At 46.1% G+C, this 5,058-nt stretch overlaps 1 pseudogene; it reads left to right on the top strand.

The window, feature by feature from the left end:
• Positions 1-1,883: 1,883 nt before the first annotated feature.
• On the top strand, positions 1,884-3,894 carry LOC147431997 (uncharacterized; annotated as a pseudogene).
• The last annotated feature ends 1,164 nt before the right edge of the window (positions 3,895-5,058 follow it).

A 5,058-nucleotide genomic window follows, 5' to 3' on the forward strand; every position in this document is an offset into this window, starting at 1 on the left:
GGTAGCTACAAAAGCTAACAGCAGTTTCGATACGCAATATCCAAATTCCAGGTATGTGGAATGTGAACTTCCTGAGAGGGTATTATATTGAGGGCTTTTTATTTTATAGTGAGCTCGTACCTTGGACGCTTTGCTACGCTCTTTCCTGCTGCAACTCTTCTGTTGTGGGTTGTGAGGTCCAGTCTATGCAAAGTCAATTGCCTTCAGTTAGTTTCATTTCATTGTGTTTTTTGTTTGGTTGTCTATTTTAATGCGCTCTATTTTTGGCCTGCTATGGCTGGTGGCCACCCTCCTGCAAAGCCTTCAACGTGGAGAAGATGTTTGTACAATTTTCTTAATTTGTCAATAACTTACCAACAGGAGCCAAATTACATAGGGAATGATTATCCTGTAGGCATCTCAAGTACCCAAATCACAATGGACACTCAGAACTTAATGCAAAGATGATCTAGTAATTGAGGAAAAGCATGTCTCAGCAAAAAATTGCGCCGCTTGAAAATTGAGCAAGAAGAGACTGCAATTCTGGTTTTGTTTCTCATTATTTCTCAATGCTGGTGACGAAGAGAGAATTCACGATGAGATGATAGTTAGGCTACAATTCTGCTGGTTTCTATGTGCGATTGATGAAGACCTGCATGTGTGCTCTCTTCTGTTGCAAAGTGGATTGAAGAGCAAAGACCAGGCTGGACGACGTTGAGTTAGGCTACTTTGATGAGAGAATTCACAATAAGATGCTAGTCACGATGAGATGCTCGTTTTCGTGCGCGATTGCTGAAGAGCAGCATGCATACTCTCTTCCATTGCAAAGTGGATCGAAGAGCAAAGACCAGGCGTTGAATTATGCAACTTTGAATACCTAAGTTTGTTTCCTCTTCATTTCTGAACAAGCTGAAACTTGGGTGAGAGATGAGATGCTAGTTAGCAGCAGATGCAGGATATGTCCAACTTGACCGTGGGAAGGAAACTCTACGCTTTGTTTTAACCAGATGAGAAGGCACAACCTTTTGTCCTACCATTTGTGTGAATTGGAGGCTTGAAATATTTAGTATTTATTGATTTATGGCCTTAACCTGCTAGTCCACACATCGATCTATGGACTTGACCTCCTCATTCAGAGGATAACATGCTGACTTGGCCTTGACCTGGTCATCCGAACAACAACGTGCAGATCCAGCCTTGACCTCCTCATCCACATGACAATGTTATCACTTGCCATTGACATACACAACCACACAAAGATGTGCTAACATAGCCTTGACCTGATCCTCCACATGATGACATCTTGACCTGGCCTTGACCTACTCATCCAATGACATGCTCACCTGACCTTCAACTGCTCAATCACATGATGACATGCTAGTTGGATATGCCCTTCACCTTACTACCTTTTTTAAATTCAGGCGAGGAAATTTGTCCCCACGACCATAGCTGCTTTGACCAATCAAAATTTGGCATGCGGGGCTTGTTTTTTGTGTGGGAAATAATAATCCACATCACCAGTACACAGTCATCATCCTAGTAGGCACAACGGCCCGCATCCCAAGATATCTCGCGGCTTCCTAATGCCCTTGTAACTACCATGCAAACTGTATATAACTGCAACACCTCGTAATCAATCTATCTCATTCTAGCCTATCGCCTTCTTGGGTGCCTCAGGCTTAACAACCTCCTTCTCTCTCTTTCTTGCCCACTCCTCTGCGTGTTCTCTCTCTCTCTCTCTCTCTCTCTCTCTCTCTCTCTCTCTCTCTCTCTCACATGGTATCAGAGCAGCAGGCAATTCTGGCTGCCCTGTGCAGAGCCCCACGTCCAAGTCCTTGCGCAACCCTTACTGTGGCAAAGACCCTCCTTGCTGGTTCTCCACACTGCCTTGCGTCCAGCTAGCCATGCCTCTTGCACATCACATGCTATGGGGAACATCAAATCCATCGCCCGTACTCCATGCTGCACTGCAACAGGTCCGCCATGTCTCCTGCGCCGCAGTCCCTGCTGTTGCAAAGCAGCGTGCCTCCAACCCCATGGCTCCATGTGGGCTGGCCCATTTACTTCCTGGTGCTGATTGCGATGCAGGATGAATCATTGCTGTCCCTTGATATCAGTCAAGTCACCCACTCTCTATCCAAATGGCATGGAGAACCCGTGTCCCTGACAACCCTGGTGCAGACGGAGACCCTGCTCCAAACGAGTGTTTTGCTGCAAACGATGACCCTGCTACAAATCCTATAGAGGCAGATGACGTTGCTCACGACCCCAAGCCAGCAGGCATCGATGCTGCTGCAAACACTACAGACAGACTAGCCACGAACCCAGCAACCGCCCATCCTTCTAACTTTCACCTGGCTGTAGACGGAGGTTCCGTCGCACCTGTGAATAAACTACTTGCAACCCATTCTGCTGATGCCACCACTGATGCTAAAAGCGCGGCTCCCACCTGCAGAAGATGCACAACTTCCTGTAGCAGATGACATTGAGGCCCGGCCTTCAACTTTCAATGAGGCCACATACTCTGTTGGAGAAGTAGATTCAGACGTATCCTTCCCCGTAGTGGACGTTCAACTCACCCAGGCCCTACCTTCTTCAGGTGCTGTCCACCCCCCAACAGATGATGCTAATGTAACCCTTCCTGCCGCGACTATTGATGCAACCTCTACAGCTGAAGATTGTGCTGCCATCAATGCAGTTGTGACTGACGTCACTCATGCGGCCAAGATAGCTGTCAGCCTTGCTGCCGTAGTAGTTGTTGCTGCATCACCTGCAGACGAGCCCTCTGTGGTCGGTGCTACCACCACCTCTCTAGAATTAACAGCTCTTGCAACCAAGAAGGCTGCCCTTGCTGCTGCAATTGCTCCTGATGTAGCCATCATATCAGCCAAAGCTGATATCGCAAAGTCCACTGCCATCACATCTGATGGCACTCATGCCGCTGCCCACACTGGTGCATCCCTCCAACCCGCAACCACTCACCCTCCAACTGAAGATGCTGATGGTAATAAGTCCATCGTTGAGTTCTTCCTTGGGAACCAACCTCCTACAGATCAAGTTGTGGTTCAATCCACAGCCGACAAACCTCTTCGTGCTACATCTAATGCATGCAATGTTCCTGCTTCAAATAGTTCAGACAGGCGTGCCAGTGCCTCAAAAACAACCCTCTTGGACATAATAAGAAGAGTGACACATCTTTTCAACCTGGACATATCTGCTTGTTATGAAGTTGTTTCCGTTCACCAAGGCAACCAAACCCCATGCCAATCTTATGGAACCCAACCCCACATGAATGGTGAACCTCCAAGCAACATCTCCATACTACTTACTCCTACACTTGACTGCCAAGAGTCTTCCCCTTCTTTACTCCACACCTCGACATTCGTCTCCGATCTGTCCTTGAAGAATCCCTTTTTGGATGTGTCATGGAGTGACTTCCTTCTTTTTTGGGGACACCTCACAACAGGTCAAATCGCTGAGATGCTTCCTGTCTTGCAACAGTTCTCCCAAACATCCAACCAATCATACCATTACCCAAAACCGTGGCTCTCTACTTCTTTCGACCCTGGTGGATGCTTTGTCGCGAAAACAACAACACATGAGCCAATTCCTCATCTTCATGAGCTCTCAACCTTTCTCATCAAGATCGTCCCATGTTTGTACCTGCAAATGCATATCAACCTCCACTTGGTGGCCAGCTGCTTCAAAACACTTGAAGACGCAACCTCGACATCAACTCCAAATCTGAAAGCTACAGTTATGCTTTCATTTTGCTTGAGGGGGCGAACATGTGGTATTCAAGCTCTTGAAAGCATACATGTCATGGACCGCATAAAGTTTTTCAAAGATCTTACAAAGAGAAGATCTGAGCTGAAGATCCGACTGCTTATGAAGGCAACCATCGACCCTGGCTGATTCAATCGACAGCCTCGTCATGATTTCAATTTATGAAGGTTGCATAAGCATGATCATTGTACAATCCAAAGCATGTAGATTGAATCTCACACTTTTTACACATGCATGCCTCTGTATGGACGATGTGTCTTATGGGGGCGTGTGGGAAATAATAATCCACATCACCAGTACACAGTCATCATCCTAGTAGGCACAAAGGCCCGCATCCCAAGATATCTCGCGGCTTCCTAACGCCCTTGTAACTACCATGCAAACTGTATATAACTGCAACACCTCGTAATCAATCTCTCTCATTCTGGCCTATCGCCTTCTTGGGTGCCTCAGGCTGAATAGCCTCCTTCTCTCTCTTTCTTGCCCACGCCTCTGCGTGTTCTCTCTCTCTCTCTCTCTTTCTCTCTCTTTCTCTCTCTCTCTCTCTCTCACATTTTGAGGGGTGGACGACATGCACAAAATTGCTATTTTTTGTTCATCTATTGGGGGCACGTCGGTTTCAGAATGAAAAGTGTGCTCCTGTAAGCACTAGGTTCCTACTTCACTACTGTAGCTCTCCTCTCTCTCTCTCTCTCTCTCTCTCTCTCTCTCTCTCTCTCACGCACGCACGCACACACACACACACACACACACACACACACACACACACACACACAATCGTACTGTGTAAGGCTTGGTAGTTATAAGATACACAATATTCAAATTCTAGGTGTGAATGTGTTCTACTCTTGGACTGCGAGTCTGTTCCAATTTGTCTGTGGTTGAGGGATATCGACCAATTAATGTGAGAGGGGAGATTTCAACCATTAAAATCATGCTCTCATTGTGAGAACTTAGAGATTAACTTAAATGTGATTAATATCACTATTAATTAATATGCTAATGTCAAGACATAAGAGAGTGCAAGATAGAAATAGAGCAATGACAATAGATTGCACTTAAATGGAGAGTGAAGACCTTGTTACAAATGAGGGCAACTAATGGGATTTATATACAAGTTGAGGGAGTGAGGATTATCCATCACATGGGAATTATAGGTAGGTGGGAATAGACACATGTTGAGACTTGCATAGGTAAAAAGGGGTCCATGTGGGAATTATGGAATAGAGGTAGGTGGAAAGGAAGTCCACACTTATTATAATCATAAGTTACCTTTACATCCCCCCTTAAGGG

This window comes from Adiantum capillus-veneris, chromosome 20, assembly GCF_014529385.1.
Source record: "Adiantum capillus-veneris isolate H3 chromosome 20, ASM1452938v2, whole genome shotgun sequence".
Lineage (NCBI taxonomy): Eukaryota > Viridiplantae > Streptophyta > Polypodiopsida > Polypodiales > Pteridaceae > Adiantum > Adiantum capillus-veneris.